Raw genomic sequence first — 13,757 nt, forward strand, 5'->3', positions numbered from 1 at the left:
CAGCCGCCGCTCCCTCCGCCGCCGCTACCGAGGCTCCGGCCGCCGCCCCCGGGCCTTGCCGGGACCTAGCGGCCGCCTCTGCCGTGCCGGGGCAGGGGGGCGCCGGGCCACCCCGCGCCGCATCCTGGACGCTGTCCTCTGCACCGCGGCCCGAGCAAGCCTGAGGAAGGGCGGAGAGCGACCGCCCGCCCCACCGCGGCCCCCCACCCGCCGCCACCGCGTGCGCACGCGCGGTCGGGGAGGGGCGGGCGCCGGGCGCAAAGGATGACGTGATGCTCTTTGGGCCCCGGGGGCCTGGGCTTCCAGGGCAGTCACCACAGAGTGGCCAGCGGTCAGCTGCCGGGATCCCGCGACTGCTGCCGCCCTTTAGAGAAATCCGGTGCGGTGTGCGGAAAGAGTGGGCCATGGTGGTAGAGCTGAGACCTGGCTCGTGCTGGCCATGTCACCCGCATAGAGCTGCACGACTAAACTATGAAGCCCACCAGTAGCCCACAGAGTAGCTTCTCCTTGTCACCTCTCCTCAGAGTCCGCTTTCCCCAATAGATCTGAGGAAACCGTTCTTTGGAGAGAGTGGGTCAGTTTATCTTATATTTACCTTTAATTTGCAGATAGGGAAACTGAAGCTCAAAGAAATGCAAGAGACAAAGCCTACACTTGGATCCTGTGCTAGCTCACTGGCCCTCACCTCACAAGCAGGGCTTCTTCCTTGCACCAAACTCTCCACCTTTCATGAAGCCCCAGAGGCCCCCCGCCACTTATTTCTTTTCACGCTCACAGAATTCTCCGTCCATACATCCATTTATCCATCTTTCCTTCCTTCCTTCCTTCTTTCTTTTCTTCCTTCTAGTGAGACTTTCCTAGTAGGAGAAAAAGAGTGACTGAGACAGAGTGAAACCTCCTGGTCCTTGTCTCTTGTCTAAAGTACAGACCCTCTGATTTCACTTTCTACAGAAGCTAGGCAGATGTGTCTTTTTTTGGTGGTTGGTTGGTTGGTTGGTTGATTTGGTTTGGTTTGGGTGTTTTTTGGATATAGTCTCACTTGTAGCCCTGCCTGACCCAGAACTTGCTATGTACTTGTATTAACTTGTAGCAATACTCTTACTTCTGCCTGCTCAGTGCTGAGCTTAAAGGCCTGTATCATCACACCAAGCTCAGGTGGGTCTTTACTGTAACATCAGAGGCCAAGAAAGAAAATCCGTAGTGGCTGCTAGCATGGGCTCTAGAAACAATACCCCGGTTTGAATCCTGACTTTTATAATGTTCAGTGTGATATTGGCAAGTTACTTATGTAATTTCTAGGTGTCAGCAGGCATGATATTTGTGAAAGCATAAAATAAATGCATGTATAGGTTAAGTGGTGAGGATTATATCCAGAACATAGAAGGCTCTCCATAAATATTATACATCATTGTTGTTACAGAATGGTGTGCTCTGCTCAAGGTCTGCTCTGGCAGGCAGCCAGCTAAGGACTATAGAAGGCAATTGGCTTCCCCAAGGGCTGAACCTGGGCTCTCTCCTGGGTTCTGTCCCCAGTATTTCTCTCTCAAGTACTGGATCCCTTCGGGAGGTTGGTTGAGAGGTCACAGCCAACATCATTGGAAACCATAGTATCTGCTCCCTGTATCTAACCTGAACAGCAGGAAGAAATCAAGAGGAGAGGGTAGCTTTACAAAGTTCATCTGAAGTGATGCTACTTTATCCTACATGTTTGGGACTCAAAGTCTGTGCAGGGGGCTCAGAGAGTTTAAAAGAGCAAGAAAAAGAAAGCCTCTTGGTGTTGGGGCACGGTCAGGGAAGGCTTCTAGTGATCCAGAGGCTCAAACGTGTGCCCGCAACAAAGAATGGAAAAGTCAGACATTTAGGCAGCATCGAGGAAAGCCAAGTATAGTGGAGCAAACCTATAATGCCAGCATTCTGGAGGCCAAGCAAAAGGAATGTGAATCTGAAGCCAGCCTGGGCATACAGTGCAAACTGTCTAAAACAAACAACAAAATAGCAAATAGTGACAGAGAATTAAAAGGGATTGAAATTAGAAAACAGAGGGAGAGAAGGGTTGAGGCAAGAAAGGTTTCAAGTGCCAGGTAATGTGTACAGATCAGGTAAAATTAAAGGATCACTCGGACAAAGATATAGAAGAGACTTGGTAAATTTTTCAACTAAAAAGGGAGAAAACCAAAAAAAAAAAAAAATAGGTCGAGCAGTGGTGGCGCACACCTTTAATCTCAGCACTTGGGAAGCAGAGGAAGGCGGATTTCTGAGTTCGAGGCCAGCCTGGTCTACAAAGTGAGTTCCAGGACAGCCAGGGCTATACAGAGAAACCCTATCTCGAAAAACCAAAAAAAAAAAAAAAAAAAAAAGGAGGAAAAAAAAGTCAAACAGTGATAGTGCATGCCTTTAACCCTAGCACTGGGGAGGCAGAGGCAGGCAGATCCCTGTGAGTTCAAGGACCGACCGTTTAGTCAGAGTTCCAGCACAACCAGGGATACAAAGAGAAACTTTGTCTCAAAAACAAAACAAAACAAAACAAGGGCTGGAGAGATGGCTTAGTGGTTAACAGTACTAACTGCTCTTCCAAAGGTCCTGAGTTCAATTCTCAGCAACCACATGGTGGCTCACAACCATCTGTAATGCGATCTGATGCCCTCTTCTATTGTGTCTGAAGTCAGTGACAGTGTGCTTATATACATAAAAAGAAAAATAAAAAAAATAAAAAAATAAATGTCCTCAGTTTAAAAGGCAAGAAACTATCTAGGCTTGCCAGCTGCTAGAAGACGTCTCTCATACTAACTCATCACGTGAAACACCAGTGGAAAGCAAATCCATGCCTATATTAATTTGCTCAGAGGCCTAGAGTACTCAACTGTAAAGTGATCTTCTTCCCAGCAGGAAATATGCTCGGCAGAATGATTGCTTCTTAGAGAGTCAGAAGAAATATAGGTCTGGATATTACTAGTTAGTGATTAAATCCCTGCCCCACTATTCCTAGGTGTGTAAAAGAGGGACACCAGTTAACCTCTCCCAACCAAGAACAGCTATTCTTACCTCCCAACAGATTACACTGCAGATTCAGAAATTAAAGAATTAGTGGAAATAATTTTAAATATTGAGAGCTTTATATGTTTGCTTTGTTTTGTTTGAGACAGAGTCTCTCTATATAACCCAGATTGACCTGGAATTGCTTAAGAAGCTCAGGCTGATCTCCAACTTAAAATCCTCCTACCTCAGCCTTCCAAGTGCTAGGAGTATGAACATGTACCACCATGCATGACTATAATATACTCTTTTACATGTAAGAATATATTTATTATATTTATTTATATCTAAGCGTGTGTGTGTGTGTGTGTGTGTGTGTCTGTGTGTACATGCAGTGGTACACGTGTGGAAGTCAAGATTTAGGGGAATCCATTTTCTCCTTTGATGACATGGGTTCTCAGGGTAGAACCCTAATTGTAAGGTTTGGCAGCAAGCACCTTTGCCAACTGAGCCTTTTTGTTGTTGTTGTTTTGTTTTGTTTTTTAAAGACAGGGTTTCCTCTGTATAGCCCTGGCTGTCCTGGAACTCACTCTGTAGACCAGGCTGGCCTCTAACTCAGAAATCCGCCTGCTCCTGCCTCCCGAGTGCTGGGACTAAAGGCGTGTACCACCACCGCCTGGCTACCAGCTGAGCCTTTTTACCAGTCTAATGTACAATATGTTTTTTGTAGACACAACCTGGGGTGCCCAATTCAGCATGAAGGATATTAGCAATCAAGTGAATATCTGAGGGGACATAATTGCAGAAAGGAGTGTGAAGCAGTGTGTGTCTGGAATGTTCATGGATCAATAAGGAGGCTAGGGTGGCTTGAGAGGATTGAGACTGGGAAAAAGACAGTAAGTGGTGCTTGAAGTTCACTATAAAAATCACATTCCTCTTTCCACCGTGTGTAGATCTGTCCTTAGAAGACACAGGCCTTTTCTGTTTTCCTTGAATCTGAGTAGTTCACACCAACGGCATGCTTACAGAAGTGTTTTCATGTAGCTCCTAGATCAGAACAATTAAGAAAGAAAAACTTAAGGCTGAAAAGGTGGCTCAGAGGTAAAGAGCACTGCCTGCTCTTCCGAGGGACTTGGGTTTGGTTCTCAGCACTCACACGATAGCTAACAACCATCTGTAACCCAAGTTCTAGGAAATCTGACTCCCTCTTCTAGCCTCTCCTGGCATTGCACACATATGAAACACACATAGAGGCAAAACAGTATACAAATAAAAACAAGGTTAACTTCCCTTAGTGTTAAGGTTCACCTTTGATCCCAGCACTGGAAGGAGAAAGTCAGACAACTCTTTGTATGTTTAAGACCAGCCTGTTTTACACAAGCCTGTTCTACATCAAGGCCAGCCAGGGATACAGGAGACCTGTCTTTAATAAATAAATAAGATTGTTTTTAGATGATTTATTTATTTTATGTACATTGGTGGGGGGATTCTGTATGTCTGTGAGAGAGTGTGGGATCCCCTAGAACTGGAGATACAGAGAGCTGTGAGCTATCATGGGTGCTGGGAATTGAACCCAGGTGCTATAGAAAGAGCAACCAGTGCTCTTAACTACTGAGCCATCTGTCCAGCCTCATGATCATTATTTTTTAATGCCAATATTGGAGATGTAGCTCAGTAATGATCATGGATATATATATATATATCATACATACATACAACATAAATACATAGATACATAGATACACAGATAGATAGATACATATGTATCTGTCTCACATGCTTGCAAGCATGCCCACACACATATACAGCAAGGTATATAGAAGCAAGGTATATAGAGTACCATGGCACATGCCTACAATCTGGGACAGAGAGGCAGAATGCCAACTTGGGCTATGTAGCTAGACTCTGCCTCAAAGCAAACAAAGGGCTGAGGTAGTTCAGTGGTAGAGCAGTTGCCTAGCACATGCAAAGTCCTGGAGTAAAAAAAAAAAAAAGTGTAAAGACAATAGCTGAAACATAGAAGCAATCCAAGGGTCCACTGGCAGATTACTGGATGATGTAGTATATCTTACAGTAGAATCATCAAGCCTTTAAAAAGAAGGAAACCAGCCAGGAGGTGGTGGTGCATGCCTTTAATCCCAGCACTCCGGAGACAGAGGATCTCTTTGGGTTCAAGGCCAGACTGGTCTACAGAGCGGGTTCCAAGACTACACAGAGAAACACTATCTCAAAACAAAATCAAACAAGCAAAATAGATAGATGATAGATAGATAGATAGATAGATAGATAGATAGATAGATAGATAGATAGATAGATAGAGGGAAACCAGCCAGACTTGGGTATAGCTCACTTGATAGAAAGCCCTGTACTCTGTCCTCACCACGGCAGGAATGAAACAGCAGTGCAGGCATTATTGTAATCCCAGTACTCAAGATGTAGATAGATGCAGGAGGATCAGAAGTTCAAAGTCATTTTTGGTTAAATAGGGAGCTCAAGGTCAGCTTGAACTAGGCTGATGCCCTATTTAAAAAAATATTTTTATTTTATGTTCATTTGTGTTTTGCCTGCATGTATGTCTATTTGAGGGTGTCAGAAGTCCTGGAACTAGAGCTCCAGACAGTATGAGTTGCCATGTGGATGCTGGGAATTGAATCTGGGTCCTCTGGAAAAGCAGTCAGTACTCTTAACTGCAGGGCCAACTCTCCAGCCTCATGAGACCCTATTTTTTTTTTTAAGATAGTATTTAGAGACTGGAGAGATGGTCCAGTGGTTAAGAGCACTTGATCTTTTAGAGGATCTGGGCTCAGTTCGTAGCATGCACACAGTGGCTCACAGCTATAACTCTAGTCCCAGAAGCTCCAACCCCCTGTTCTGGCCTCTGAGGGCACTGTACACACACTGTACACAGACATACGTGTACACAAAACACCATCTTAGTTAGGATCTCTATTGCCGTAATAAAACACCATGACCAAAAGCAAGTTAGGAGGAAATGGTTTATTTGGCTTACACATCGATATCATCATTCATCATTGAAGGAAGTCAGGACAGGAACCTGGAGACAGGAGCTGATGCAGAGGCCTTGGAGGAGTGCTGCTTAATGGTTCGCTCCACATGACTCTTTATAGAACCCAGGACCACCAGCCCAGGGCCAACCATCCACAATGGCTAGGCCCTCCTCTCTCAAACACTAATTACTAAAATGCCTTACAGGCTTGCCTACAGACTGATCTTAAGGAGGCCTCTTCTCTTCTCTTCTCTTCTCTTCTCTTCTCTTCTCTTCTCTTCTCTTCTCTTCTCTTCTCTTCTCTTCTCTTCTCTCTTCTTTTCTCTTTACCAGTTTTCTGAGACAGGGTTTCTCTATGTATCCCTGTCCTGGACTCATTTTGTAGACCCGGCTGGCCTCAAACTCACAGAGACCCACCTACAAAGGTGTGCACTATGCCAGTTGGTGGTGGCTCACGCCTTTAATCCCAGCACTTGGGAGGCAGAGGCAGGCAGATTTCTGAGTTCGAGGCCAGCCTGGTCTACAAAGTGAGTTCCAGGACAGCCAGGGCTACACAGAGAAACCCTGCCTCAAAAAAACAAAACAAAAAAGTGTGCACTACCACACCTGGCTGTGAAGGCTTCTTCTTAATTGGGGACCCCTCCTTTTAGATGACTTTACCTTGTGTCAAGTTTGACATAAAACAATCCAGTACATACACACATACTCATAAAATCAAAATTTTTAAAAAATCTAAAAACAAAACAAATAAAAACATATTTGCAGGGGGCTGGAGAGATGGCTCTGTGGTTAAGAGCACTGACTGCACTTCCAGAGGTTCTGAGTTCAAATCCCAGCAACCACATGGTGACTCACAACCATCTGTAATGAGATCTGATGCCCTCTTCTGGTGTGTCTGAAGACAGCTACAGTGTACTCATATATAATAAATAAATAAATCTTTAAAAAAAACATATTTGCTTTGCTCCAAGAAGAGTTCTGCTTGTGTAAACAAAGGAATCCAACTATCCTTCACCAAGATAGTTTGGTGTTTTGTTAATTTATTTTTTTGACACAGTCTCACTATGCATCCCAGGCTGTCAGGCTACAGTCTCTGGAGTGGTAAGGTTATAGGCATGTGCTCTCATGCTCAGTGGTCATAGCCAGCTCTGATTTTTACCTAAGAAGTCATACATATCTCATGTTTCCACACCCTACTGTCCCACTTGCCCCCAACACCTTGCTTATTAACAGTGCTTCTCCTGTCTCTCAACAACACATGTTCTAAAAGAATTAAAAAGCAGGCCACACCCTGCAAAACTCCCTGCCTGGAGCAAAGTTAAGAGGCGGTGCTGTGCTGTCTTTTACCGTTCCTAATGGGTGGTTCTAACCAGGGCCTGGCTCCTCCATGTTCTTTTGTTACATGTGTAATCCCAGACTAAATTTCATGCTGGAAGAACCCCATGAGCCCCAGAAAATGAACACAAGTCTGATGTTTCATTTGTTCAATGATTTCTCTGAAGGCTCTTTTGAGGAGCCTTTCTCGGCCATCCTTTTTTTGTTTGTTTGTTTGTTTTGAGACAGGGTTTCTCTGTGTAGCCCTGGCTGTCCTGGAACTCATTCTGTAGACCAGGCTGGCCTCGAACTCAGAAATCCACCTGCCTCTGCCTCCCAAGAGCTGGGATTAAAGGAGTGCGCCACCACCGCCCGGCTTCGGCCATCCTTATTATGGCAGTTCCATCTGGAGCACTTTTGTTCTAACTGTGAAACTAAACCTCTTAATGAAACTCCCCTTGGTTTTTGTTTTATTTTTTTCTTTTTAAGATTTGATGAGTGTTTTGTCTGCATATATGTGCACTATGTGTGTTTCTGATGCCTACCAAGATCAGAAGAGGGTGTTGAAATCCTTGGAACTGGAATTACATATGATTGTGAGCCACTCATTTAGGTGCTAGTAACTGAACCCTGCCTGGTTCTCCGAGTCCCAGGATCAAAGGTGTGTACCACCACTGCCCAGACTCCTCTCCAGGTTTTAAAGGAAAAGTGTCTCTGGGCTGGAGAGATGGCTCAGTAGTTAAGAGAACTGACTGTTCTTCAAGAGGTCATGAGTAGTTCAATTCCCAACAACCACACAGTGGCTCACAACCATCTGCAGTGGGGTCTGACGCCCTCTCTTGGTGTGTCTGAAGACAACTACAATGTACTCATATACATAAAATAATTAGCCGGGCAGTGGTGGCGCATGCCTTTAATCCCAGCACTCGGGAGGCAGAGGCAGGTGAATTTCTGAGTTCGAGGCCAGCCTGGTCTATAGAGTGAGTTCCAGGACAGCCAGGGATACACAGAGAAACCCTGTCTCGAAAAACAAAAACAAAAATTAATTAATTAATTAATTAATTAATTTAAAAAAAGAAAAGTGTCTCTTTCCTGTTTAAGCTCATGTTAAACTATTTTGCATATGCTATTTGTGTGCCTGTTCACTAGCACTTGAGGAAGCCAGAAGCTATTGAATTAACCTGGAGCTGGAGTTCCAGGAAGTTGTGAGCCACTTGACTTGGGTGCAAAGAGCCTAAGTCCTAATCTCTGGAAGAGCAGAAAAGCACTCCCAAATGATGAGTTCTCTCTCTAGCCACATTGTTTTTTCTTTTTATTGTTTGTTTTGTTTTTCAAGATAGGTTTCTCCGTGTAGCCCTGGTTGTCTTAGAACTTGCTCTGTAAACCAGGTTGGCCTCAAACTCAGAGATCTGCCTGTTTCTGCCTCCTGAGGGCTGGAATTTAAAGTATGTGCTGCCAGCATTGTCCAGTTTATTGTTTTTCTAATGGTCTCCCACCTCATAGCCTGGTCACCATCTAGATGCAGGCCCTTTCTCTTTTTTTTTTTTTTTTAAGATTTATTTATTTATTTTATTTATGAGTACACTGTAGCTGTCTTCAGACACACCAGAAGAGGGCATCCAATCTCATTACAGATGGTTGTGAGCCACCATGTGGTTGCTGGGATTTGAACTCAGGACCTCTGGAAGAGCAGTCAGTGCTCTTAACCGCTGAGCCATCTCTCCAGCCCAAGGCCCTTTCTGTTAACAAGGCTGATTCCTGGAGAGCAATTATGTGTCAGCTCCTTCACTGAACCATCAACCACCTCTGCTTCATTCTTTGTTTGTTTGTTTGTTTGTTTGTTTTTCGAGACAGGGTTTCTCTGTGTAGCCCTGGCTGTCCTGGAACTCACTCTGTAGACCAGGCTGGCCTGGAACTCAGAAATCCGCCTGCCTCTGCCTCCCTAGTGCTGGGACTAAAGGCGTGAGCCACCACTGCCCGGCCTGCTTCATTCTTTATTTAACCTTTTAGCCACATAACTGACAACAGCAAGGAAGCTCCCCAAATCAGTCAGCCTCAGGCCACTTCTGATGCTGCAACTGAGAAAGGATGAATTGAGAAACAGGAACAAATGTTACATCACCAAGTCTTACAACTTTCCCAAAAGTAGTATATGAACATGTGTATGTGTGTACGTAAGTATACATTTGAGGTTCTTTCTTTCTGTATGAGTGAATATTCAGGTACAGGACCAATCTTGAAAGTAGATGTGTATATAGATGTGTTTGCATGAGAGTGTGTGTGTGTGTGCTGATGTACGGTGGGGTAGTCAGACCCAGAAAGCAGAGGAATATCTTTGGCTTTCCAAGCCAAAGAGACACTAACAGTTGCTTCTCTCAGCCCTTCCCCTCCTCCCATGTCCCACTGGACTAAAAAGCTTTTCAGAATCAGACCAGATGGTCTCTTGTGTGCTGCACCCGGCCTTTTTCCTTAGACTGTGAATACAGTAGCACTGTTATTCTCATCAGCTTGGGGACAAGAGTGTCCTGGGAAAGACCGGATGGTGTAGCAAGGGAGAAATGAAAGGCTTTGGACCGGATCCCATAGGCAGATATATTTAGCTGTAACTGAACTCTGAAAGATTTTTATAATTTTTCAAAGACTTATTTATTTATTTCATGTATGTGAGTACACTGTTACTATCTTCAGACATACCAGGAGAGGTTACCAGATGCCATTACATATGGTTGTGAGTCACCATGTGGTTGCTGGGGATTGAACTCAAGACCTCTGGAAGAGCAGTCAGTGCTCTTAACTGCTGAGCCATCTCTCCAGCCAGATTTTTATTAATTTTTGGGTCAGGGTCTCACTATGTATCTTTGACTGGCCTGGCCTGAAACTCTAAATAAACCAGGCTGGCTACAAACTCATAGCTATCTACCTGTCTCTGTCTCCAGAGTGCTGAGGTTAAAAAGCATATGGTACCACATTACAATTTTGAAAGGCTTTAAGACAGGGTGATGGAATTGTCATGTATCTTGTAGTGGTGGTTACATTATGGCTCATGATAGACAAAAAGTACCCACTAAAAATAGCAAATATCACTAATCTGAAAATACATACAACTTATAATGGACTTTTTTAGGATTTGTTGTTGTTTGGTCTTTTTAGATAGGGTTCTCCAGGTTGCCCAGGCTGGTATCAAACTCACCTCAGGTTGTAAATTAGTATTTGTGCCTCTGGCTCCTAACACCCTGAGGGTAGCACATAGCATAGGCTGCCTACTAACTTTTGTACTAACTTTTGAACAGACCGGTCCATCAAATAGGTCTAATTGTAGGCGCCATTAATCTGCATAGTTACTGTAACCATCTTCCAACAGGTGGCAGCAGAGTGTCTAAAGAAAAGAGGCATCCTTTCCATACACACACACAGCATGTGCTGCTGGCAGGGCTGCTGGATATATGCCAGCACATGGCTCATAGACAGGATACAGATTTGCAAAGCTAAAAAGTCAGCATCTGCTCTGCTCTTTCATCATGGCTTTCTTTGTGCTTCTGCTCCATTCTCCTCTCACCTTTGACCTTCATCATCTGGTTGCTAGCACTGAGCTGGAAATGGCCAGTGGGCAGGCAGCATCTATACCTACCTTTCTTCTATGCCCAGGGCCATCTTCATTGCCTTTCCACGCACACACAGGGCACTGTGCTCAGAATGGCCACACACTTGGTTTAATGATATGTGGTGAGGGACTAGTCCATGCAAACTGAAGCTCTGTGAGACATGAGTGCCCTTTTTTTTTTTCTGCCTTTATTCCTTTAAAAGTTCATAATCTGGGCAGAGAATTCCAAGATCAGTGTGGTATGGGGGAATTCGGAGATCCAAGCTCAGGACAGGATGAGCATCTATGTCAACTTTTCCACCAGGAATACTGAAAAATCTCACAAGGAATGCCTGCCAGTCCACTAAGGACTGGGGCATAGCCCACTGGCAGAGTGTAGATCAGGCTGAACTCAAATTTACTATGTAGCTGAGGATGACTTTCATCCTCCGAATTATCCTGCCTCCACCTAGTAAATTGTAGGATTACAAGGACCAGTGTTTGTAGTGTGGGGATTTAAATGCATGGCTGTGTGTATGCCAAGGCAAGCACCCTACCAACTGAGCCACAATCCAACGCCTCACTTACTGTGCGACTTCTTTAGTTCTTATTCCCTTACTTCTTTATGCAGCATTGTTAAAGAGACTGTTGGCCTATTGGAAGGTACAGACGAAGGATCAGAAGTTCAAGGCTATTCTCATTAACAGTAAACTCAAGGCTAGTCTGAGTTATAGGAAAGTGCTTTTTGTTTTGCTTTTGAGACAGGGTCTCACTTTGTAGCTGTGGGTGGCATAAACTTGGTATGTAGACCAAGCAGGCCTCAATTCGGAGAGCCATCTGCCTCTGTCTCCTGAGTGCTGAGATTAAAGGGAATTGAACTCAGAACTTCTGAGCCCCCTTTTTATTTTTTAAACAAGATGTTATTTTGCAGTCCTGATCTGAAATTCACAAATCTGCATCAGTTTTCAGGATTACAGGCACGTACCATATATTTTAAACTTTAAAAAAATTGTGGTTTTGTGTCTTTATGTGTCCTTGGAGTTGAAGTCATAGGTACTTGGAGGACATAGGTGCTGGAATCCAAATTCTAGCCTTCATGACGAGCAACAGTCGATCTTAACTGCAACTGCTGAGCTTTCCCCAACGGACCATAAGGACTTAAGATTTATTTTATGTATGTTTGTTTTCTTTTTTCTTTTGTTTCTTTTTTTTGTTTTGTTTTGTTTTTCAAGAAGACAGCGTTTCTCTGTGTAAGTCAGGCTGTCCTGGAACTCACTCTGTAGACTAGGCTGGCCTCAAACTCAGAAATCCACCTGCCTCTGACTCCCAAGTGTATGTTTGCTTTCATGTATGTATGTGTGCTACATGGGTGCCTGGTGCCCACAAAGGTCAGGAAAGGGCATTGGATCCTCTGGCAGTTACAAATGGTTATGGGGCTGTGTGGGCTCTGGAATCAAACCTTGGTCCTCTTCAGGAGAAACAAGTGCTTTTTTTTTTCCCCAAGATTTATTTACTTCGGCTGGGCAGTGGTGGCGCACTCCTTTAATCATGGTTATCTGAGACAGAAAGGCCACTTCTGCAGCCCCTTTCATGCTTGTTGAGATAGGTTCTCACTATTAGCCTGGGCAGGACTTGCGTTTTTCTCCAGCCACATCTAGTATGTAAACACCCCACACTTGGTCTCTTTAATTTCTACTCTTTGGTTGTATTTTCCCAGAGGTTAACCTAAAAGCCACGTTGGGCAATCTTTAATACTGAGCTATAGCTCAAGCCAAGAGATTTAAGAGATGCTAGATTTTTTTTGTTGGTTTGGGAAACAGGGTTGTATTATGTAGCTCAGGCTAGACTTGAACTTCTATTCCTTTCACCTCCACCTCTTGAGGGCTGGGATTCTAAATGTACCACCACACTGAACTCTTTTTTTTTTTTTTTAACTTTGCTTTCATTTTAAAAACTCATTCATTGAGGGACATCTGGGTTGCTTTCATTTTGGTCTATTATGAACATAGTTGCTAAAAAGAGAAACTAGATCACTCATTCAAACATTACTGGTTGGGAAGTTATTTCCAGTTTTTAAAATATGTTATTTATTTTTATTTATGTTCATTACATGTATGTCTGTGTGAGGGTATCAGAAGTCCTGGAACTGGAGTTATAGACAAGTATGAGCTGCCATGTGGGTGCTGGGAAATGAACCTGGGTCCTCTGGAAGAGCAGAGTGGTCCTAACCACTAAGCCATCTCTCCAGCACCCCACAGACTGATCTTAATCTTATTTTGAAACATTTATAACAGACTTAAATCATATTTTAAAAATCATGTATTTAGTTTTGTTTTTTAAACAAATGCTAGCCTGTTAACCTAGAACTTGCTTCTGATCCTTTTGCTGGATGTATAAGGGTCTGAGTCACAGGTATGCACCACTAGGCCAGGTTTATGAGGTGCTGTGGAGGGATGGAGATGTTATAATAAATAGCTAAGTACCAACTAAGCTATACCCCAGTCCTCATGCTCTCTGTTCTTAAGAACTCAATCTATGTCAGAATTTTTGAGGGGACCACCAATATAGCTCAGTGGTAGACTGCTCGTCTACAGTGCACAAGAACCTAGGTTCACCCGGGCGGTGGTGGCACACGCCTTTAGTCCCAGCACTTGGGAGGCAGGAGCAGGCGGATTTCTGAGGCCAGCCTGGTCTACAGAGTGAGTTCCAGGACAGCCAGGGCTATACAGAGAAACCCTGTCTCGAAAAACAAAAAACAAACAAACAAAAACAAAAAACAGAACAAAACAAGAACTTAGGTTCAATTCCCAAGTTTTAAAAACAAAACAAAAAACAAAAAAACAACAACAACAAGAAAAAAACCCAAGTTAGACACATCTTTGA

This window comes from Grammomys surdaster, unplaced genomic scaffold, assembly GCF_004785775.1.
Source record: "Grammomys surdaster isolate TR1022 unplaced genomic scaffold, NIH_TR_1.0 184, whole genome shotgun sequence".
NCBI classification, from domain to species: domain Eukaryota; kingdom Metazoa; phylum Chordata; class Mammalia; order Rodentia; family Muridae; genus Grammomys; species Grammomys surdaster.